This window comes from Balaenoptera physalus (assembly GCF_965194825.1).
Source record: "Balaenoptera physalus genome assembly, chromosome: 3".
Taxonomy (NCBI): domain Eukaryota; kingdom Metazoa; phylum Chordata; class Mammalia; order Artiodactyla; family Balaenopteridae; genus Balaenoptera; species Balaenoptera physalus.
This window is the reverse complement of record NC_138890.1, coordinates 147,243,730-147,269,021: the sequence shown is the minus strand read 5'-3', so window position 1 is coordinate 147,269,021 and position 25,292 is coordinate 147,243,730. Positions and strand designations below refer to the sequence as shown.

Here is a 25,292-nt window from a genome sequence, read left to right as displayed (position 1 = left end):
AATATTTCATTGTTTGGCCATCCCATATTTTATTTATCCATTCATCTGTTGGTGGACTTGGGGGATTTTTTACATTGCAGGCAGGGAGCTCTTATGAATAATGCTGCTGTGGACTTTCATGGGCCTATGTTTTCATTTCTCTTGGGTATATACCTTGGAGTGGAATTTCTGGGTCATATGGTAACTCTGCTTAACCTTTTGAAGAACTGCCAGACTGTTTTGTAATTGCACTTGTAATTGTAATTTTCATCCCCACCGGCAGCATATGAGGGTTCTAATTTTTCCACGTTCTTGCCAACACTTATCATGTCTTTTTTTTTTTTTTTTGCTTTGCTTTTACCTGCAAAAGATGTATGCTTTAGTTAAAACTTTTGAAGTCATAAGATATGTAGTCTGGGTATTATAACTGTGCATTTTACCTTTCAAAAAAGATAAAATTCAAATGTTACATCTTTGGTTATACTAAAATAATTGTTGAAATCCTTTGAAATGTAGGTAGACTCATCAATTATAACTTTGTTATGTTAGAATATAATGTGTTACCTTCTTCAGCTATAGTGAATAAAAATCAGCTTAATTTAAAAAATGACAGGTGACACAACAATGTGAATATACTTAACACCACTGAACTGTACCTTTAAAAATGGTTAAGTTGGTAAATTTTATGTTATATGATCTTTAACACAATTAGACATTTTCAAAAATAAGATAGATGTAATATTTTAATGTCAGTTCTTTTGAAAGGGGCATTCTAAATGCTTGTTTGCTTATTAATCTAACCTACCACAGCTAGAGTTTTTACACATAGCTTTCAAAGGACATCATACACTGCTTAAATCAGATAGCTTTCTCCCTGTGCCGGGAATTCACTTTTGGAAATGTATAGTATAGATGCTTGAGGTATCCAGAATGTTAAGTCTTGAGGGCAGTGATCGGATAATCTCTCCAAATTGAGACATTCCTCAGAGGCCCCTGTGGTTTCCCTGAGGAGTGGTTGGGGGTCAGGGTAGGGGTATGGGAAGAGACAGACTGAAGCAAGAGGACCTCTGGATTACATACTCGAGTTTCCTCCAAGGAATGTGGATGCTAAGACTGGAGTGCTGGTACAAATCTCACTGGTATGAAGTGGCCTTTATGAGCTGCTTCAGTGGCCTGGTGCATCTTAATTTACAGAATGTTCCCTGTTGCTGAAAGTTCTGTTCAGATCTTTTACAATACTACTCAATTATATATTCATTATAATTCTCTGCATTATGAGCTATAATTCCAGGTCAGTTATTTTCAACTCAGAAGGAAAGGGTTTGCTTCCTTAGGTGTCTGCACTTGGGTAATTCCAGAAGAGCCCCTAAAGTTCCGTTCTCTTAGGACCCTCCACTTTTTAAAGCACTCGTAAGACCTCCAATCCAAATCTTGGACTGTGTCTTTGTAGAATGGCTTCTACTGCCTTTTGACCATCAGTAAGCCAAAGTGAAGCTTGCCAACTGGCCATTCTCAGTAATTTGGGGGCTGTTTCATTCAGCTTCCATCTCATTTCTTGAATTGCCAGCTGTGAGTTGTACCTCCGCTTGATGAGCTAGTTTATTGTGGTACTGATTATTGCTCATTTGTATGCCTGAAGAGGACTATAGCCCAAGCAACCTCTTGCATTGATGGTGATATCCTCTTACAAATGTATAAGTAATGTACAAGCTAATTATAAATCATTCGTGTTTATTAAAGAAAATCCCAAAGACCCTTTGGTGTAAGCAAAATGTAAGCCACTGACCACTCTTTAAAGAAACAAAGCTATATCACTAAGGGAAAACTAAAGGTGGTTGGGTCTTTTGAAGTTGATGTCACAGAGGGCAGCATTGGTGCTGCTGCCAGAGACAGGATGGATTATTGGTCTGACCAAGGGAAGTCTGGAATTTTAAAGAACACTGATAGAGTATTACAAGCACTATCCTTGATAGCAAGGGCTGGCTTTTTTTCACTAACAGTTGGTTTCCTCTGTTTATGCTGCTGTTTCAGATTATCCTTTCTGTGTTGAAATCCACACAAGGGGCATGAGCTTAAAACCCTCAAAAAATAAACAAAATATCCCAAGCTTTTTGTAAGTCTAAATATTAGACATTGTTCAGTTATGTCTGCCCCCTCCATCGTTGGACAAACCACACTGTGGTATGTGGGTCGGCTTTATCCTCCAGCCCTGTGATCTGCTGTCAGTGGCTCTGGGCCAGTGTCCTCTCCAAGTGCAAGCTGCATGAAGGCAGACAGCGTGTCTCCGTTCTGATTAAGCTTTGCAACCAAGCTCCCCCAAAGGCGCCACACTGGCGCGGTGCTGTGCAACTGTGTGTACACGTTGACAATGACAATTTAACCTCCCGGCTGGGAAATGGGATTTGGATATTAGTAGGAAAACAATTTGTGGTCTCATATTTGTGGTCCCTTAAAGGAGAAAATTCTAAGTGGTTGCTAAGTCTTGGAAAACTTTCTATTTCGATATTTCAAGAGTCCTCCCAAATAATGCTCAAAGGGGTATTTTTGAGAAAAAAAAAAGATTTCTTGAAGTTTTGCAAGTACAAAAGTTCCTGCCTCGGTGGAGTACAAATAGTGTTATATGAGGGAGGCAGAGGTGTGGGCAGGAATTTAAAAGTACATTACATCCACCCGTGTTTATTGTGCTACAGTATTGGGATGTAAGGGTCAGAGGCAGAATTGGTCCCTTGGGATGTTTGTTGTTGAAATCATTTCTGTCCATGGCCCTGGTGTTACTAGCCAAAATGCATCTATTCTAATAAAATATAGGTTCCATATGACACCATATCATTATAAAATACATATTTGTGAGAGTTGCAATGGAATTAGACTCTGCCCACCTCATACACACAGGCAGTGCAGAGAAAGTTGCATGATTCTGCATAACTAAGTTTTAGGTTTTCATTAATTACCCTATTGGAAATACGTAGTTCTTCTTTTGTAGTTTCAAGTAAGAATCTAATTTGACCATTTTCCACTTAAAATACTTTATGAGTCCTGTGGTACTCAACTAACACTCACTGTTAACCAATTTCTATTCTCAGCCACATGCCGCTCATAATGCAATTTATTACAAGGACTTGAATGAAATAATTTAATTATTTTCAATATACAAAAGGCAAAATTAGCTGCCATGAATTTCTCTGGAGCAAAGCATACTCGATCCTTCCAAATAAGTGTTCATTTGTGACATTCAATCAAGATACACTCAAATTCAAATATATCTTTTGTTAAGTAGAGTATTTCCTTTGGCATTCAAAATGATTCCAAACTTTGCTCAGAAAAGAGAAAGAGAAAGAGAGAGAGAGAGCAGATGTATTAAGGAAATTTAATCAGTTTCACTTGGCACATTCCTGCCAATCTACTCATTGGTTTACTTACACCAAAGAGTACATATAAAAGTTAAGATAGAATCCGTGATTCTTTCATGGAAAGAGATTTTTATCAACACTAGAAAAAGTCGGATTTTGGTGAAGTTCTGACTGCAAGGCTATTTCCTTAAATATCCAGACTCTGATCATCCATTTTATTTTATTTTTACAACTGAAATCATTTTTTGAGAAAAGGTAGCCATTCCAACAATTATTATTCTTTAAAAAAGATCAGTTTCTTTTATTGAAATTTATCAGAGTAACTTCATGGCTTTTTTATTCCTTGTTTTTAATTTATCCCAACCCTTATGTGGAGGAGGCTAAAATGGGCTCTGGTTGCTGCGAGTTTGTAGTGAGCATTCTCTGCATTTCTATGTGATCACTTAGAATTTTCTTTTAATTAAAGCATTAATCAGCATTAAACTTACCATTTGGCTCTTTTTCTTTTTTTTTTTCTTTTTTTTTTTTTTTGAGGACCAACCACATAAGTGTGCAAGAAATTGTATTTTATTCTGCCAAATACCTTTCCATTATTAAATTTTTTTTAAATGATTGCACTGTCTGAACGTCAAAAGGAAATTTTTAAGGTTTGTATGTTCGATTATTTTATCTACAGCCAGGACTGTGCCACTCTGAGCAACAAACTTAGGTTTCAAAATTTTAACTTGGGAACTTCTCAAGGAAATTTGAGATTTGTGTCAATAAACCTTTTCTTACTGATGACTAATGTAAGTTGGAACACAGTTCTTAAATTAAATCTACCGTTTTTGCCCCCATAGTTCATTGGCTCTTTGGACAACCTCCAAATGCAGTCTGTACCACACTTCATGCTGTCTCCTCTGTGTAGTTTGAGAGTTTGGCTCTTACAACCTTCGATTGCCCTTGGAAGGTATTTATGGCTTTAATGGGCTTTGTTCACAATCACAGTGTTCTTGTAGATAAAACCCCCTGGCTTTCTTGTGACACTGAGCTACTGATCCCAACTTCCCACATGTACAGTCAAAATCCACTTTCAAAAAGTGCAGCCTCACCAGGAGAGAGGCTTGGAAAGGACTTCTTAAGCATGAGCAGACCCCCTGTGTGACTGGTCTTTAGAGACAGTGAATCACTCTGTTTTTCTTTCTAACCACAGACATTGTGAAAAGACTCAGTGGAGAAAAGAGTAGGATTTGATCTCTCTTGACTCTAACTGCATTGATGACCTATGGTCCAAGAGTTGCTAAGGTTTCAATAAAAGAAAAAAATATGAAAACAAAAACTGTTTTAAGAAAACACCACAGATACACTTTTTTTGGTGCTACATATCAGTATGATGAGCAGTCCTGATAGTACAGTACAGTTATTATATTCCTTATGTATGTTGAATTATGAAAGTCACAGTCTATCCTAGCTGAATACATTTATCTGATTGGCTCAGGGGTAAAAGGTTCTCTGAAGATTTCGTTTTCTCTATCATGAAGAATGGACAGTTGGTTTAAATTCCTATTTTTAGGCTTCCCAAAATAAAAACACAATCCTAACTTCTGTTGGTTGACACGATGGAAAAGTGGCATAAAGAACAATGCTCTGGCCTTTCTGCAGCTTATTTGTCTGTTAAAAAGAAAGGTATTCCTATCTCTTTCAGGAACTTCATTCCAACAGATTCGTTCTAGAACAATTCCTGACTGTGTTGAACGATCAAGGTAGACTTCACTTTGAGAAAATACCCAAAAGGGAAGTCCAGATCAATGGTTCTCAAAATTTTTCCAGTCCCAACTTACTTGAGAGAGAAAAATCACTCCTCCTAGTGATTAATAGTAGCTAATATAATTTCTTGTTTTTGTTTTTATTGGTATGGGGAGGAACAGAAGGAGTCTTGTAAGTATTGTTTAAAAGGGCTCTAAAGATATATGCTCTGATACTCATTTTTCCCCACTCCCCAACCCCTGAGGGAGATGTGCCTTCTCTATTGAGAATAAGTGTGTGTTTTCCAAAAATAATAAATTATAAAATGACTCACCGTGGATTATTTTAGTATATTTAAAATCTGACTCAAGCTTTTAGGAACATTGATTTCACTTTCAGTTCACTTTCAGGATTAAATTGCTAGGCAGATGTGAAAGTAGAGTTTGGGAATGTCAGTCTACCTTACCGTTTTTATCTGGAGTATCCAACTCTTAGTGTAGAAGCAGGTGGGGAAAGTAGATTCACTGTTGGGGAAACTTGTCCACTGTTTCTACCCTGACCTCTAGCTCTGGGATGAAAGTGAAAATCATCTTTCCCGGATACAGGCTAGGGGCTTTCTATAGTCTGAGGGAAAGTGTGTTTTCTGTAGGAGTCATTTATGTCTAAAAAGAGAAAAATTATTTTCCCTAAACATAACCATAATGTCCATGATCATTTGTTTAAAAATTAACAATGACCTCTTAATATCATCCAATCGGTTTCAAAACTCCCCATTTCTTTTCTCCCCCTCTTTTTACAGTGTGTCCGTTTGAATCAAGCCACATTCATAAATTGAATTTGTTTTGCATATCCCTTAAATCTTGTCATCTATAGGTCCTTTCTCTGTCTCTCTGTCTCTGTCTCTCTGTCTCTGTCTCTCTCTCTCTTTCCCCTCCTTTTCTTTTGCAGTTTATTGAAGAGACCAGATTGTTTGTCACGTAAAATTAGTTTTCCACATTCTGGATTACAGAATGTGATTCTGTACATTACAGAATCTGATACATCTGATTACATCTCCCTAGTGTTGCTTAACATCTTCCTCTGTCCCTCAGACCATGGTTTTTTGGTCAAGAGAGTCACAGATAGATACAAGCAGTAGAAGTCTGTATTGGAAAGAGGCCTTGAAGAGCCTTAGGATCCACAGCTTTCAGAAGCTGGTAAAACTCAGCTGGCCAAAGGCTCCTGAGTTAGGCCAGCTTTGACAATGTGATTGCTACTTCTTTAGATTCAAAAATTCTTCTTTTGTTTCAAGATGGGAGAGAGCTATTGCATGTGTTCCCAGGTGTATGCAAACTAGAATTATCTGCAAAATAAACTTAAAGACACAGTAAAGCCTTCATCATTCTGAGCCTGCTTCCCCGCCTGAAAGGGACCCACTGGTGCCTTTCAAGGTACTAAGATTTTACAGAGCTGGTTCATTATTATGAAGATGGTGAGTGCACGTAGAATAAATTTATTCCTGGTGAAAGGACGTAAACGTGGAGGAGAATTCAGCTATTTTAGATTTAGAAACAGTAGGAAACTATTGAAAATTTGTTGTTGTTTTTCAATCAAAGGAAATGCAGAAAGGAGGGGCTAAATCAGAAACTTCGATCCTTCTCCCACTCCTCCCCACCCCCAGGCTTGTTGATTCTACCTCCTTAACTCTGACTTCTGACTGTGGCCACCCCTCCACCAAGTCCAGACAGCACCGTCTCAAACCTAATCTGCAGCCGCAACACCATCGCTAGTCTCCCCGCCTTCCCCCCACTCCCCATGGGAACTTGCCATTTTCTGACCTGCTTTTTTACATGAAGACTGTATGATCTTGCTAAAATTCCCCACTTTGCTTTTGAAATAAAGGTCAGAACTCTGAGCATGGCTCCTGCTTTTCTCTTTCCATCTCATTTCTCACTGTCTTCCCCCCATGTCTGCCTTGACTCTTTACCTGAAACCCCGCCTTTCCCTTCAGTTCTTACTTTAATGTCACTTCCTCCAGGAAATCTTTCCTACCTGTGCTGTGTCACCAGGTGGTCCCATTGTCATTTTCCACCTCCTCCAGCCAACTCTAAGTTTCAGGAAAGTGAGGGACCATTTTGTTTGGCACTCCATCCCTAGCAATCATTTTTTGAGATCCCAGAGAGTCTTCAGTTATTTTAGAAAAAGTCATGAAAGTCTCCTTTTGGATGTAAAAAAGTGTTATACCCTGCATACCATTTTTCAGAGAGGTTAATACAGGAGGGAAGAAGCATCAAAGTTCCAAGGTGACCCAGCTCCTCCTGAAACTATTCCACTGTGTCCTTGAGTAGCATCAGACCAGAACAACCAACATTTGGACTCCTGACTTAGAGAAATATTGCACCCTACTGCCAATTTATGCAGTTGGCGTGTTTGTTTTTTTTTTTAAACAGGCAAAGAGAGCTTTAACATGCTTTTCCTGGAAAGATTCACTGATTCAATCTTTCAGTTAATATTTGGTGGAGTGCCCTCTAAAGCCGTGGCATGCAATTCTGCCCTAGGACATGAGAGTGTGTGCCGTTTAAAACAGTGAACATTACATGGGAGTTTCTGATTGCCAGCTACTTTGCTTCCCTGATAGGCATTTCCGGATTTGAGGAAAGATTTATTTTGGCATCCCCAGCTCCAACTGGTATGCGCGCACATCTACACACACACACACACACACACACACACACACACCATACTTTCTCCCTCAGTGCTTAAGATCATCTGTCTTCAACGTTTGGAAATTGAATTTACACTACAGCAGAGTAGCTGGCTCTCAGTAATTTTCAAGGGGAGAAAGGACATCTTTCCTTCCCCAGGAACTGAGTACAACAGCTTAAAAATAGAACAATGTGTTTTGGGTGTTTTTCTTTTCATCCTTTGCATCAATAACAGGTGTACAGTTACAGACACAAAGAGCTAGATTCACATCTTCTGCGTGCCTCTGGAGAATTCCCAGAGTTATCCAGGGAGCAAGAACTGGCCTAAAATGTTTAGTAAAATGAAAGTAACCCAATACAGCTGTGTGTTACTAACGCTGCCGTATCACATGACTTTATTATTCTCTTCCCATAGTGACTCTAGGAGGTAAATGCCCAGTGGAAGAAAATTTCACCAAGAACAATTTTTAGGTACCAGTAAACCATATAAAGTTAAAACCTTGAAAAGTCAGATTAGAACAACTGACTCGGCTACTGTAAAATTGCAGGCTTTGAAATGGTTAGGGAGAGGGTGCTGAAAATTGAAATGCTTCCACTGGAGAGCATAGCTACAGCTTCACAAACCAAATGTGAGATGTGAGATTAATTTGCTAGTTTGCTTTTTAATGCATTTTCTAAGATGTACTTCCTAAGTTGTTTTATGATGTCTTAGGGGCATTGACCTCACATGTGCTCTGTGACTGAACTCCTCGTCCATTTTGCAGCATGTCCGTGGTCAGTAATGGCATTACTTAATGAATAAGTTCACACATAAATTTACAGCGTGGAAGCGGCATCCCCCGCTAGCACACTTCTCGGCAGCTGCATGCAATTCTTTCACTTCCTCCCCGAGGAAATGGTTTATAATAGATTTGAACAGATGCTAGGTGTTTGGCAGCATGGGGAGGGGTACTAGTTTTCAAATTTTGGGTTATTTCATGTCTCCGAATTAGAATTTCAACAGCCTTTATGCCTTTGATGTGCTCCAGCGTTCACAGAAATACCTAACCTGACTCCGCACTTAGCCCTCATGAGCTCTCTTAACCTATTTTATTAGTTCTGATGACATCACTGCTAAATCCTTGGCTGTCAGAGTCCAATCTGGTAAACATGCACAGGCAGATATGATTTGGCACTAAAATTGCTCCTTCTTTCTAAATGTGCTTTTCCAGTTGTCCTGACAGCAAAGGCAAGCGTTGCCAGGACCCCAGCTTACAGGTTATCACAGTGCCCCAGCTTCCCTTCCCAGGTGCTCCTCTTTTCTTCTGCCAGAGCGTGGCTCCCCCAGCACTGCTCTGCCTGCCAGCCTGTGAGCATTAAGACCAGCCCTGGGTTGTAGCTCTGTCTGTAGCTCTGGGCCTGGCATACAATAAGTGCTCAATAAATTTCTTTCAAATGAGCCAAGGATGGTTCACCAAGAAAAAAGCAAAATGTTCCTGTTTCCTTCTTAATCAGCCTCGATGTCAGAATCTTCCTCGGAAGCGGTTCCTATGCCCCTCCAGGAGCGTAAAGAAAACTTTGTGCAGACAGAAAACCCTCAGTGCATTGGATAAGCCAGTGGAAATGTTCTCATGCTTCCAAACACTCAGTGGTGGATTAAGGAGCACGTTTGTGTATCCTGCGTGCTGATTCCCAGTGAATGGTTATTCTGTTCACCTTCTTTACACGTTTATCTCCCTACTTGAAATATTTTACTTCTCTACTCATTTGGAAGTTATTCCACAAGCCCTCGTGAGGCATTTTCATGTGCTGCGGCCTCAGCAAGACTGTCGATACACTTCTCAGGGAGCACGGGCTGTACTACTTCCTTTATGTTCCCTGTCAAACCTCGTCTAACTCTGTGCTTTCACCGGATACTCGGTAAATAGTCCTGACAGCATCTGCCATATGTTTTCATGCTTCGTTCCCTTCTGTGTCCTTACTGCTTTTGTGCTCTGAGTCATGCACCGTGGCTACTGTCTAGGTGAGGCTGTTAATTCATTCAGTATTGAGCTCCTCCAGTCAGCTGTGTTAGGTGCTGAAGAAGGAAGTCACAGAGCTGTTAAACAGGGACTCCGGGCTCTGGATGTCCTTCCTCTGTGGAGAGATGAGATGTTTAATTCTGAAAACTTGAAGAGGGACCAACTGAGCAGCGCAGGGTATAGGATCAAAGAAGAGGCGGCTGCCTCCGGCTGCATGTATCCGTGGTAATCCCTGTTTGGTTCTTAAGGACACAAACTTTGGAACCCTCAGACTAGTTTTCATACCAGACTAGGTTTTCAGCACTGGTTAGCTATGGGGGAAGTCTTTGCTTTGGCATTCAAGGCTTATCAATGGAGTGGAAATAGCGGTAGTGATAGTAATAGAAATATTTGTTGTCCACGCCACGTGGGGGGACCCTGAGGTGAGCCCAGCTGAGATCGTGGCTGTGAGGGTACTCTGTGCGAATTGCAGGCACGGGACTAATATTAGTGATTACAGCCACTTTCGGATTCTGCTTTGATACTGTAAACATCAAATTCAAAGGCCCTTTGGCTTCCTTGCTGGAGAGTATTCGGTGAAAGGCCCGTCCTTGCTTGTGCATCTCGCGTCTGCTCAGAGAGGGTCATTTCCTCAGCCTTGGCGCGGGTCTCATCAGTGACCATGCCTGGGCTGTCACTAATTGGAAGCCAGTTTCAGAGATCGTGTTGTGTGTTACTCCACCTCCTTTCAGTTGATTTGCTACTTCCTGAGACATGCTCGCTGCAGCTTGTCAATGTTTCTGAGCAAGGAGACTGCTTGTAGATGACCCTGAGTAAACAATTAAAGTCACTTTACTTTCTACGTTAGAATAAAAAACCCATTTGCCAAAAAAGCTCATGACCTTCCAGGATTGGGAAAACTTTATTTGTTGTAAACTTAACCGGTTTCAAATTGGTGCGCTAACAAAGCTTTAAACTACTTTGCAAAGTTCGTGGTGAAGCTTTTGTTCTGTCCTAGCCTCACCGCTAACTAGTGGTGTCATTTTGTATATTATTGAGCCTCTTGGTTTCTTGGACTCACTTTCCTTAGTCATGACCTAGCCCCAATTTTAAGCAATTAATTTTGGCTTTTTGATAACAGACTTGGTTTCCAAGGGTGTTTGCAGATTCTCCCGTGGGATTATGTTCTCTACAATCAAGTTTCCATAGCATTAAGATGTGTGCAAATTAGAGACAGTGCTACATGGTTTACTTAGTCTGGGACAGAGCCTGGCACATGGTAATTCCTCAAAACTTGGCTAAATAATGTGTGATTTACATCTGAAGCTGAAAATATATGAGAACACTGGTATTGCCATTCAGATCATGTTTACCCTCTTCTACCTTAAAATGGTGACGTGATGATCTTGACTGCAGATTTATTCTTTGATTGGTCAGTGACTTTTAAAATTTCACCTGCATATTAATTGCTAGCAGTTACTGAGTATAAAAGACATGCTGGGCATTGAACACACATACTTGTTATTCCTTCTGCAAGATCATTATTATTATCCCCATTTTCAGATGAGGAAACTTCCCAAGGTGTCCCTGGCAGCAAGTGGCCAAACCTGTGTTCAAACTCAGATCTATTTGTCACAAAAGCCACCCCTCTGTAGTGTCATGCGGTGTGGCCACTAGATTTATACTGGATCGATTTATAATGCTAAAGTGCATTTGTTGCCTTAATTTTACTGCCTCTGATAAAGTCTTTTCTCCACATGAGCTAAATATTCTCCACAATTTTCCCATACTTGTGCACTTAACTTTTTATGTCACGTGTGGTTGATCATTTGATTATTTGGTGAGAATATGACTTGTCTACTCAACGAAAGAACTCCTTGAGAATAGGAACTACTGTTTGGACATTTGCATCTCAGCCCTAGTTACAGTGACGAGTTATAGTAGATATTACATAAATAACTCATTGATTTGTGGATTGAGTACAGTTGCTTAGTTATTCCTACCTGCTGAATTTGCAGGGTTTGTCACTCATCATTCGTTCAACAAAATATCTATTGGGTCCCTACTGTGATAGCCACTGGACATATAGCAATAAATACAGACCATCAGGTATGTTTAGAACTGACGGTCTACAACCTGGAAAACCACAAGCTGATATGTTACTGGTGGAAGGAGTAAAAGTAAAGATGAATTAAAGGCATACACTTAAATAATGGACTTTTTAATGATCAACGTAACACATTCAGAATTGTTTGCCAATGAGTTATCCAGTGAACTTTCCTGAAGCCTAAAATAATTATTATGCTATTTCTTCCTCATATGAATAACTTACATTTTTTTGTTTTGTTTTTAAATTTTATTTATTTTTGGCTGCGTTGGGTCTTCGTTGCTATGCTCGGGCTTCCTCTCTAGTTGCAGCGAGTGGGCGCTACTCTTTGTCGCGGTGCGTGGGTTTCTCATTGTGGTGGCTTCTTTTGTTGCGGAGCATGGGCTCTAGGTGCACGGGCTTCAGTAGTTGCAGCACTCGGGCTCAGCAGTTTCAGCACGTGGGCTCAGTAGTTGTGGTGTGTGGGCTCAGTTGCTCCACAGCATGTGGGATCCTCCTGGACCAGGGCTCGAACCCGTGTCCCCTGCACTGGCATGCAGATTTTTAACCACTACACCACCAGGGAAGTCCTGAAAAACTTATGTTTGTATTAATCCTTGACATATTTAGGTATCTACCCAATGATATTATATTCCCATTTAATAGAGAAAAATATTTATCAGTGTATAATTTTCTAGATTGATACTACTGGTTCTTTTAGAAAAAGAGAGTTATTTCCTAAAGTTACAAAGTCAGGCTTACTGTATTCTCACAAAACATCTTGTGACAGTTCCCTGTAGTACAAGGAATCTTTTTATGTTTTAAAAATACTCCCTTCCTATAATAACATTTGGCTGTGGAATTCCTGATACAATTTATTTTGGTTATTCTGAAATTTTAGAGTCTTCTATAATACCTTTGACAATAAAATAGAACCTAATGAAACGGTGGTGTGGACTTGAAACTGACAACATTTAGATCTAAAGAGTGTTTAAGGCTCCATGGCAACCTGGAAAGATACCTGGAAAAGTACCCTAGTGCACTTATTAAAAAAAACCCTGTCCTGTTGCTTTTTTTTTTTTTTTTTTATCAACAACTTAAAGACCTAGAAGGCACCTACACTGTGTTTTGAGATGATATAAGCCCCCAAAGAATGGCTTCAACCACATATGCCTCTGGAGCACGAGTCAAAATGACTTCAGTGGGCTGCAGTGCTGCATGGAAACCAACAAAATGAAGTTGAGCAGAGGATAAATGCACATTTCTGCTTTTAGATTCAAAAGATTCAATCACAGGATGGGGAGCGACTGAGCTTGGCAGCCATTAATGTGACTAAAAGCTTAATGTGAACCAACAGTAGGATGTGGTGGCTAAAAATGAATGAATATAGTCGTGTGCTTCCTCGGTAGAATTATGAATAGTTCACTGTACTCTGCAGTGGTCACAATGCCTTGGGAGTATTTGTTTAGTGCCAAGCACATTCAAGAGTACCTTTGACAAAGCAGGGTTATCTACTAAGAGGGTGTTGAATCCAATCCAAGACACATTTATTGGACATCTATTTGGGGCAGGTGATGTGCTAACCGGTGTGCAGAATAAAGATGTGAAGAGACATTACCTGTCTCTAGCCTCAAGGAGTTGAAAATATTAATGGAGAGCCCAACAGGTACAGACATGACTGTAAAACAAAGCCGGCTCTGAAGCCAAGAAGCACAGAAAGAGTGCTCTGGGAATTCAGGAGCTGGACCGGCGGGAGGATTTCCACAGGAAATGAGGACAAGAGCAGAAGAAGCCTTAAAAGCAAAGATGCAGAGACAGGAAAACTCAAGGCGTGTCTAGGGAATACTGAGTAGTCTAGGTTGCCCAGAAGAATACGGTAGAATCGGCCCTCGTAGGAAATGAAGCTGAGAAAAGAAGGTTTGGAGCAGAGCATGAGGGCCCCGACTGGTAGGCAGTGGGAAGGATTACAGGTTGATGAACCTCTGAAAACAGTGATACATGAGGATCAGTTGGAGAAATGACGTGCATTTAGTCTGGAGAAAAGAAGACCGAGGTCTCTCTGGTAAATGTGGACTGGACTTGCTCTGTGTTCCTCCAGAAGCAAAAATGTATCTCAGGGGCAATATAAAGAACCAGATTTCAGTTCTTTTTAAGCACCGGTTTTTAAAAATCAAAGCTGCCCAACAATGAAGAGTTAGCCTAGGAGGTGGTGAGTGCCACCATGGATGGGGTCAGAGAAAGTTTGATAACTGCCGCTCTGAAGAGTATGGTGTGGAGGGAATACTGCAGCTTCACCAAGAGACCTGGGAGTTCCAGGAATTACCCAAAGGCCTTTGCAATGTGCAGTTACCCATGGTTGAGGTTTCTTTTTTCTCTTTGATTTAGGATATCTGTTAGTATGTCAACTTCTGAATAAAGCTGGCATGTTATGACTCTCCAGTTCAACAAGGTATCGGACTAATTCTAGTGCAGGCTGCCCACTGCTTTGACAGTAGCCACTCATTATCACCGCTTTCCTTTTCATCACATGCACCAAGACTTTTTTACTATGATATAAGGCATCCTTTCAAGTACGAATTTAACAGATTTTTGTCAGACTTCCTCATTAGACGAATCAAATGCAAATCAACAATTGATACAAGTCCGGTGCAAAGAAGACTTTATTTTACAAAGAATCTCCAGGGCAGTTCTGGGGGTAGAAAGATTTGAGTTCAGATGCCAACAATAGCCACTTACTAGCTGTGTGATCTGAGCACGTGGTGTCACCTCCCTGTTTCCTAATCTGTAAATGGTTATTGACCATTGTTAAGTCCCAACCACGCAGGTCATTTGAGAGGATTAAATCAGATAAAGCACTTAGCATGTGCCTAGAAATATAAGGTCTAATTTTACTTACTGAGATCTCGCATTTTACAGTAGTGTTCCAAGGAGTCTTTCAGACCTAAAATATTTTTTAAAAACAAACAAAAAAAAATGACCATCATCATGGCTAAGATATGTGCCAGATATTGTCCTAAGGCATCACATGCGGAATTTATTTAATTCTCAGAACAATCCTATGAAGTAAATACTATTATTATCCCTCATTTACTGAGACACAGAGAGGTTGCATATCTTGACCAGTCACAAGCTAATAAGTAAGGGAGCCAGGATTCAAATCAAGCAAACCCTTCAGTTTATTACAATCATTTCCGTCCAGTATATGCCAACAAATTTCCCTATTTTCCTCCCAATTCTATCTCAAATCATTCTGCTGGATAATTTTATGCATTTCATTTGTTCAGGGCTGTTTCACAATAATATATTTTTAAGTCTTACTTCTTACTAAATACATGAGGGCCTTAATGATCATGTCTTTGGCCAGAGCATTGAGAAGGTCCTTAATGAAATGTGAGTGAACACATAAGTGAGAAATTTTTAATTATGAAAGCAATCAGTATAGCCACTTTCAAAAGAAGTAAGTTACCCCTAATATAACTTCACTTCCTTACTGCCACTTTCCATTATTTGTGATGGGGCAGTCATAGTCATTTGAATTAGTCATTTGAAATCAATGTTTTGTACCTGCTTTTCTTTACCTTATTTGTAAATCTTTTATCCCATATTTCTTGTTAAAGACAATGTCCCCAGTTCATATTCTCTCTCTCTCTCCCTCCCCCTCTCTCTTTGCCATTTTGTGTTACCAAATTTTACTCCAATGTGCCCATCCACTAGTTGTGTTTTTTTCCAGACACTGGTGACTGTATCGTTACCCACCCTCTCCCTAAATTCCAAGTTAAAGAATATTATTACCAATCCCACGCATGCACCATCAGTCTCAAAATCAACCAAATGTCATTTCCACATCTTTTCTTTGACATCCTCCAGCTCCTTGAAGTCTACTCAGGGTAAGTGAAATTCAATGTAAGGGGCTGCCTGTAATTTTCTTTGGAGAATTTTTTGGAATTCCTAAATACCCTGTGGAAAAAAACATCAAAATATGAAACTGATGCTGCAAAACTAACTCCCTTGTGTAGAAGAAAAAAGCTGTAAAGTGTTGCACCACTTCTAGTGGAATATATCAGGAATAATTCAATTCCATTGTTGCCCTTAGCCCTGGGGGCAAAAATGCAGCTTTTCCTGTTCCAAGGAGGGAATGTTCTCTGACTTATGTGTAAGGCAGAGATGAGGGAAACCAACCAATTCTAGAGTTTACATTCTTTTTCACTCTGCTAAGTGATACTGCTTTATTGTTAGGGTCAGGTAGTTGGGAGCATAATCTCCCACTCCCTGGGTGCAACTATTCCTTTATAGATTAGATAAGAACAATTGATGAACTTTTAAATGGTGAGAAAACTAATCAGAACTGAAAGGAGGTGTGTTGGCCATAGCCCAAGAAACATGCTGACTGAGATAAAATCACCTTCTGAACTGTTTCCCCATCCCATACTTCTCTGCTTTGTCTCCCTTTCTTTCTTCTCTTTTCTCTCTCCCCTTTCTTATCTGTCATTCCTCAACTCTCACTAGCTTCCTCTTCTCCTCAACCCCAACTCTATCCCCAAAGACTTAATTTTGTACACTCTCTTAACTGGTCAAAACATGGACTTGAATTTCTTTTTTTTTTCACTCACACACACTGTATTTTATTTTTACAAGAGATAAATAAACTGACACCAGGCACTGTAAATGGATGACCACAACAAAAGCAACAGTGATTGCAATTACCAAACACGAAACACACTCATACTATGTGCACTTGAAGTTTTAAAAATGTATTCTTTTATGTAGTATATAAGATTCTATATTCTGGATTTAATTCAGAAAATAGCTGAGGTGAACATGTTTTACTCTCAACTATTTCTTTCTTTCTTTTTTTTTTTTTTTTTTTAAGAAATATACCTTTTAAAAATATCTTAATTTCAGTTTCAGGCAACAGAACTTAATCTCAGTGCATTTCAGAGTTTTCAGGTTGGGTTATGGTTCCAGAATCTTCTGATGGCAAGGAATTGGAGGGGTGGGGTGGACCTTGGGTCACATAGTTTGTATGACACTTTTGGCCCCAGGAATCTCTGCTGCTTCCCAGCCTCCTCAAGGCCTGGAGTCACACTCCTGCTTCAACTGTTCTGGGAATCTGGGCCAGATGGATTTGGGTTTTAACGTCCATATGTCGCTTTCAGTTTCTACGAGGCTTTCAATTCCTCTTTTTCCTGCGAGGGGCAGGACTTCCATGGGAAGAAAGAGCACCCCTTGAGTCTGACATGTTCTGCAGTCAACTCGCGACGCCCTTTGACTAACTTGGGACAAGTCTGGCCCAGTGGTAGAACTCAGTCCCATTCAGCATCCTGCCAGCTAGAAAATGTGCTTTTTTTTTTTTTAACATCTTTATTGGAGTATAATTGCATTACAATGTTGTGTTAGTTTCTGCTATATAACAAAGTCAATCAGCTATATGTATACCTATATCCCCATATCCCCTCCCTCTTGCGTCTCCCTCCCATCCTCCCTATCCCACCCCTCTAGGGTTGATCTCCCTGTGCTATGCGGCTGCTTCCCACTAGCTATTTTAGAAAATGTGCTCTTTTGATCACCACCTTCTTAAGAAAGTTGCACGAGGCCCAGAACATAAAGGTCTTTTCCGTGGCAAGTTAGACAACCCGGAGTAAAGAGGGCTGTTACGGAAATTGCGAGCAACTCATCCGGTGGTTGGTTGTAAATCGTGATTCTTTTGCAAAGGCAGAGGGGGCTGGAGCTCTGGCCCTCAAAGAACTTCCTCTCATTAAACCAGAGCAATTTGCTGCTCTCTGCGTGCTCTTTCTGTCCGGAGTGAAGTCACCTACTTTCCCCACTCACATCAGTGCTCCTGGCGGGGGCTGGTTGAAGGTCCACCGCCTGTGCGTGTGACTTTCCACATCATAGGGGTCTCTTTTCAAAGCCAGGCTTCACAGGTATAACCAAGAGTCGTCTGATCGGCCCTTGCTCCGACCACCCAACCCACACTTTTTCTTTTAGCTGCTATTTTCTGTGGTCCTGGGTTTCTAAGTCTTGGCGAGAAGACAGTCATTCCTTTGTGCTCCGCTGCTACACAATGAGGTAACCAAAGAAAGGGTCTCGGTCTGAGGCTGTCAGCTGTTACTAATCACTACTCCCCAGCTCATCGTGGGTCCCACTCGCCTCTCCCTCTTGCTCTGCTTAGCACACATAAAGAAGATGAACGACTCCCTGGTTCCTCTTCAAGAAAAGCATATTGTGTGGCACATTCCAATACCGTGAGCGAAGGATGGGCTAGTGTGTGGGGTGAACGGTCACCTCTCCGTGGGGCTCGCGCCGGCAGCGATGGCCTGTGAGACGTGAAACTCAGAGCTGGCCCTTCTGAGAGTTTCCTGGGACCTTGCTGAGAGAGAGAGGGAGTCGGTGTGGTGGGTTCCCGCGTTACTGGAACCATTCATGGCAGGGCTGTGTCAGGTTGTGATGAGGCTATTGGATGGTTAAGTGTAGAGAAGAGCAAAGCTTGACCACTCAGAGGGCTTCACCAGCTGGTACCCCGGAGAAGCAGTCCCCCTCCCTGCCCAGCCCCCGCCAAAGGTTAAGGGGAAGGACCCAGAAGCTCTTGGACATGAGAGGTAGCAGCCGTTGAAGCTGGGCCTCTGCTTCCCCTCACTGCTTCCTTCTGTGAAAGTTCATTTTCAAGGATGTCTATGGCCAGGGAAAAGGGATCGTTTGCTCAGTCCTACCAGACTGAGAATAAAAGGTGATTTATGATAGGACTTTTTCTGCCAATGGTACTAGTGTCTGCTCTGCTAGTTTTTCTATTTAACAGTCTTTTGAAAGAGAAAGTTTCCCTTTTACCTTTCCACACTGCGTTCTACTAATGCACACTAGAGCTCAAAAAAGACTCGTTGACAAGTTGTAAGGGTCAAGTTAAAAAATCAACTTGCCTGACAAATGCCATCACAAGTGGTAAATTTGTAAGGAAGCTTCCTTGTCATTCTCATGCAATATAACGTCATAAAACTAAGTGGTGTTATAGGTGAATGAGATGCCAAGTTTTGTGAGACTGTGAACAGCCATAACGGGAAGGAAAAGTTGGCCAGGGTGAAAACCCATGTGAGAATACTTGTGATTTAATTGACTGTGAATTCCACAAAATCATTCTCAGCTCTTTGTGGAGATGGTTTAACTCTCTTCACTAAGAATCACTGATTAAAGTAAAAGAATCACTGATTAAAGTAAAAGAATTTTCTTGGCTCAATATTCCACAAAACAAACCTTTTCTAAAACTTTTTCCCTCGTTACAATGTCTGTAGAATTTCTGTTCAAATGAGTTGCCCAGATTCCAGAAATCAGCACCGTCATGTCCTTGGTCCTCATGTCCTTGGTCTCCGCTAGCGAGATGGGATGAGGTCTTGGGTATGGTGGGTGGGCAGCCCGAGGGCATCAGAAGCAAGGTGAGAGGAAGGGAAGCCCATAGCTCGTGGCTCCTTGTTAAAGCCTCTACTATTAACTGAAAGGAGGTAGATACCAGTGTTTGCAAACCTTTTTTTTCTTTTTTTTTTACCAGAACCTGCAAAGAGGATACAGATGTAGTTTACACTGTGACCTGGATACACACAGACATACACACACACAGCTGAAAAAAGTTTCACAAAACAATACCTTTACCCCATGTATGCACTCTATTGTTTTCTATCCTCTTTCGTTAATGGATAAAAATACTAGCCATGACCCACTTAAGCACGTGTTAGACCCCACCCCCTCTTCCATTCCCTTCTCTGCATGGAGGTGTGCCAGCCTCCTGCCCCTCCTGCCCTGCTCTGATGACCTCCCAGCTCTGGAGATAAAGCTCCAGGTGATACCGGGTCACTCCCCACAAGGTCTGTCTCTCCTTCTTCAAGATAGAAGGAACCTCACTATTTTGGATTAATTGGCGGGAAAAGCAATCAAAATTGGTGAGTCCGCATTTCAGAGTGCTTTAAGCAAAAGCAACTTTAGTGCTCGTCATTTGAACAGGAGCCTAATCTAAACGCTTTTTTAAAAAGTGTGTGGCCTCCTTCGGGCATAACAGCCGCAGTGGTGGTAAGAATGACTATTCAACAAACATTTATTGGGTGCCTTCCTGTGCAGACACTGTTTTGGGCAAGGAGACTACATCAATGAATAAGACATATGGTTCTGCTCTCTTGGCACTAAAATTCTAGTAGAGGGAGTCATATAATAATCATAACTAACATTTATCAAGGGCCTATTTTGTACAGATTCTTTATATAAGTTTTCCCTACACTTGCAATATAGGTATTATTATCTTCTTGTCTAGGTGAAATGGAGGCTCAGAGAGGTCAAATAACAGAGAGTAGCTTATTATTTATCTGATTAATTAATAATAATAACAGCTAATGTTTCTTGAATGCTTACTATGTGCCAAGCACTATGCTAAGTGCTTTCTGTATAGAAGTCCCTTTAATGCCATGAAAACCCTGTGAGAGAGCTTTCCTTATTCCCATTCTATAGATGAGGAAACTGAGGCTTACAGAGGTCACATGGTACCAGAGCTAGAAGTGGAATCCAGGTATTCTAACCTCACGGCCGGAACTCTTAATCACTGTGCCACCATTTTTTAAGAAGAATGTGCTTCTAAAAATGCCTGAGGTTGGCCTCAAGTAGTTTGAAATATTGTCTCTTCGATGAAATTCTGAGGCTATAACCAGCATATTCATTGTGATGCAAAATTATGATACAGTTTTTTTTAAGAATTCTTTTTTTTCGTGTTTTTTAAAAATTTATTTATTTTATTTATTTTATTTTTGGGTGCATTGGGTTTTCGTTGCTGCGCATGGGCTTCCTCTAGTTGCGGTTCTCTAATTGCGGTTCTCTAGTTGCGGTGAGCGGGGGCTACTCTTCGTTGCGGTGCACGGGCCTCTCATTGCAGTGGCTTCTCTTGTTGTGGAGCACGGGCTCTAGGCACACGGGCTTCAACAGTTGCAGCACACGGGGGCTCGGTAGTTGTGGCTCACGGGCTCTAGAGCACAGGCTCAGTAGTTGTGGTGCACGGGCTTAGTTGCTCCGTGGCATGTGGGATCTTCCTGGACCAGGGCTCGAACTCGTGTCCCCTGCATTGGCAGGTAGATTCTTAACCGCTGTGCCTCCAGGGAAGCCCCCTATGATACAGTTTCTAACCTAACTTTTAAAGATTTGCCTTCTGTTCCAGAACCCCTAGAATCATAGAACTTTTTTTTTTTTCCAATCTAGTCTATAAAGAAGCCGGAAGACAATATTTCAGTGAAAAAAACCTTCGCATAGTTTTAGACAGAGATTTAAAGTGATTTGTTTCACACTCCCTCCCTCCCCCTCACCGCCTTTCCTCGGAACTTTGTGGCTCTCCTATTCACTGTCCATTGCTGAGGGTTCCAGTGTGCCCTTGCTCCAGCAATGCGCAGCTGCTTTAGGACACAAGAGCTCATTTTTCAGTCTGTAAATATGAAGTATATTGTATTTCTAGAGCTTAACTTTCTTATTAAAAATCATTACCTTTTAGTCAAATGAATACGGTACATACTAGAGCTCATCCTTGATTTCCTTGTTGTAAGTTTGCCCATCTTGAAATTCTAGGAGGGTTGAGAACAGGCGGCTTTCATTAGATGAGTGTTTGAGAAGCCCATGGTGGAGAAGGAGTATATGTAAAATAAAATAACAACTGAAACAGAACAATATTCTTGAGTCCACAGTTGCCATCCCCCCTTTTCCGTTCTTTCTGGGCTGATCCAGTGGCCCTGGAAGAACAATGAAACACCACGAGGATGAGTAGAAAGACAATTCATAACAGACGGTTTCTTCTTTAGATTTCACATTTCAAACCAGAAATAGGAGTTATTGGGGGAATAGACTGAGGCACATTAATGTATAAGACAGATTTTTAGCTGATGGGAGAATAAAATCCATGCAAATAATAGAGCCTTGGGAACTTGACATTATTTATGTTACCCTCTAATACTTGACTGAATACATATTTCATTTATCTGAGAAGTCATACCAAATATTATACCAGAAGAAATCTAATTTACAATAGACTTACAGAGTTCCATACACATATTTAGGAAACACTCCCTCCCCACCCCACCCCCAAAACGTGAATTTGGTGCATATCTGTTGTGCTGAACTGATTACCTAAAGACTGTCTTCATAAATAAAGAGGTAAATGCATATTGACCCATTTGTATCAAGAAACTCTCTTCTCTTCCTTTCCTCTCTCTTCAAAGTGACTGCTGCCTAAAATACCCAGGTGTTTTGAAGCAAAGTCTAAATCTTTTACATTCTAGAAAATGTCTTGTTCAATCTTTCTTAGATGCCAGACTCATTGGTAAACATATAATAGGTTTGCAGGAATGAATGATTGATTAGTTTCTTGATGACCAGTTATTGACAGGTTGATTTTTAGAAAAGAAAGTAAGACCCATGTGCCCACAGTTAGCAAATATCCAAGACACTCCACCCTCTATTAGAACATGCTCTGGGCTGTTTTTCTAGGCATAGAGAGGAATTTGAACTGATTGATCAGCTCTCTGGCTGGTCCTTCTGGTGACCAGTGTTACTCACTTCCCCTCAAGGTGGGGAATGTCAGAGTTTTCCCACAGTTACCTCCCTTCGTGAAATTTTCTTCCAGTCAAGTGGCTCATTTCAATATTGATCTCAAAAGCAAGAAAGTTAGCATGGATAACAAGCAAATGAAATGTGGGTGACTCCTAGCTTGTCCATTAGAATTGAGGTATAGTGGAAAGGGTACTCCCTTGAGATTGTGGGTATAAATCCTGCCACTGCTGTTTACTAGCTGTGCAACACTGGGCAAGTTACTTAACATCTCTGGCCTCGTCTCTTTACCTTTAAAATGGTGTTAACAATATCTACAACATACAGTTGTCATGAAATTAGATGAATATGTGCCATTGATCAGAGGGCAAATTTGGTGAGTTAGTGAACCAGCACAAAAGTTAACTGAATATTTACAAAACATATAAACTTACAAGCATGTAAGACAATATAGTATTTCTTTGGGTTTCAAGAGGATCTCAATTCTGATGACAGATTGTTTTCATAATAAAGATGTCAGGATGTCTTGAATGGGGCTGGTTTAGCTAAGCCCAGATCAAATGAAGCAAAAGGGACCAGTCAAGATCATTATCTTTACTACTTGCTCTGGAATGTGTTTCTCAAATACGTATTTAGATGAACACATAGTTGTCATAACATACTCCCGCAAGTACCTACATACCCAAGGGACCTCTTTCCCCCTCACCACAGTGCCCTTTTCTTCCATATATTTTAAACTGACAAGGCTCAATGCAAACTTTTCCCTTCTCAAACATTTAGGGCACTTCCTACCAGAGTTCCCTTTTCTACAAAGTGATTTAGTACTTTACCCTTGTGCCCAGACACGTGTTATCTCTAGTGTAGAGCTTTGTCTGGAATTTCAGGAGGCTGGGGGAAGATGGTCACAGAGTCTGGGTAAGAGACAGGAAGAATGACAGCTGGCTTATGTGGGGTTTCGCCTTCCAGAGCTCTTCCTCCATTTTCTTGGCTCCACCAGCATCAAGGCTATTCTCTTTCAGGCCCAGTGTTGTGACAGATCATCCACATCCATCCTGCTGTTGCCCTGATGACAGTGTGTGGCTTTGCTTCTAGTGGTCCCTTTAGTTTTACAAGCCTGCCTCAGAGAAAAAGGGAGTGGTTAGAATTGGAAGGAGGAGAGGGGATGCTGGGGTACCCTGGGCAGAAGTGGGCAAGCAGCCCCGCTGTGGGACACCAGAACCCTTTTAGCGGAAGGACCTACATGGAGAATCGGTTAATGAAGATACTCCCACACATTCCTTCTTCCGCTGAAACAATCGGAGCTGCTGCTTTATTCTCTTTCAGAGGAACAAGGTCAATATGCAGAGGTTGGTGAGGCCTCTCATTTGACTGTTGATTCTCCTTCTGGACTCATTGCTAAAAAAATGCCTCAATGTTTGTCTTCATCTATTTCAGAATTAGAGCATATGGAGAAAATACTTTCTTATTGGTTTTCACTTTTTTTAAACTTTATTTCTTAAAAAAAAAAAAACACCTATAGACTTTGTTTCCTAGAGCCGATGGCCCTGTAGCTGTGGATTCTGGTATAATTTTCCCCACCCCTCCCCCATGGTGGGAGGGAGGGAGATTTAAGCCTCCTCCTTTGTCTGCCACGTTGGTTTCCAGTGCTCTGCCTTGACCACTTAGCGCTCTCTCTGAATAGCTATAGGTCGAGAATAGTGGGCAGGAGCAGCAGAGAAGAGTTGGCGAGAGAACGGAACAGCACCACAGAATAGAAGGCGAGAGGGAAAGAAAGCATCTCGGAGGAAGAAAATACTGCCGCCTGGTACCCCTAGCAGAGATATCCGGCCTTTTGTGCCCACACCACTCGCTCACCGAAGAATTGCAGGCTTCAGTGGTGACAAGCTCAGGCAATGATGGGAAAGAGAGTGGGCCCCTTCTGGGAGAAATGATTTCAAGCACAGGAAAGCCAAGATGTTTTGAGATATGATGGAGACCTGAGAATGAACCTGGGGGGATGGGACCACTTGGACTGAGAACAGATTAGCCCATTTTTAATGATGGTGAAGTATTGAAGTGGCGCCACCCCCATAAGTGGGTATTAATGCTGGGTTTCAAGAAACCCAGGGCAAGGATAAAAGAAGCTACGTTCATGCATTAAAGTCAAAATTGGCCTCCTTGTTTGTGGGAACTGTAGTTGGTTTTCTCAGGGGGAGAAAGTACGTTAAATTCAGTTACACAAGATCTGGGTTCAAGTTCCCCCTTATTTGGTGTTAACTAAGACCTTAGAAAGTTACTTATTTGTTTTTTAATATGCCTTATAAATTGTTAAAAATAAGAACGTAGCAGGTACTAAGTGCTTATTATGAAAATTATGAATGATATGATTCAAATACACATTACACATGAAATTATAAGTTGAAGGTCATGGCTTCAGTTCCCATAGAGCTCATTACCATTGTATCAAGATTTTGGAGCAAACCCAGCGAGGTATCTGGCAATCATGGACACTATTTTTTTCAATACTTTACCTTACTCTAAATATCAATACATTAGTATGAACAGGGTCACTACCTACATGTTGAACCACTATTAGAATCTGATACTGATCATTGAAATACAATATAAACTTTTAATACGTTTATAGAATCATGATTTTAAATAGTAAAGAAAAAAGTTTGATTAACTATAATTGGATGATGCTATAATTGGATTTTAGTGTTTTAGCTGGTTTGGGGAGGAGAAAGAAGGAAGAGAAGTGAGGAAATGGTTAATGAAACAGAAGAGCCCATATTATTATTAAGATGACTTACTCTCTTGAGAGTTTTGGGTCATTTCCAATTTTTTTCCATCCCAAGAGGCATGGAGATGTGTTCCATTGGCTAGAGCAGTTAGGGAAACCTTCAAAGTCATACCTCCTCTCTCACAGGGGATAATGCCTTGCCTGAGGTAG

The 25,292-nt window shown here is 40.9% G+C and overlaps 1 protein-coding gene across 1 annotated transcript in view; it reads left to right on the top strand.

Annotated features, from left to right (window-relative positions):
* SLC1A3 (solute carrier family 1 member 3) overlaps positions 1–25,292 on the top strand; it is a 74,740-nt gene that overhangs the window by 30,923 nt on the left and 18,525 nt on the right. The gene's annotated exons all lie outside the window — the stretch shown is intronic.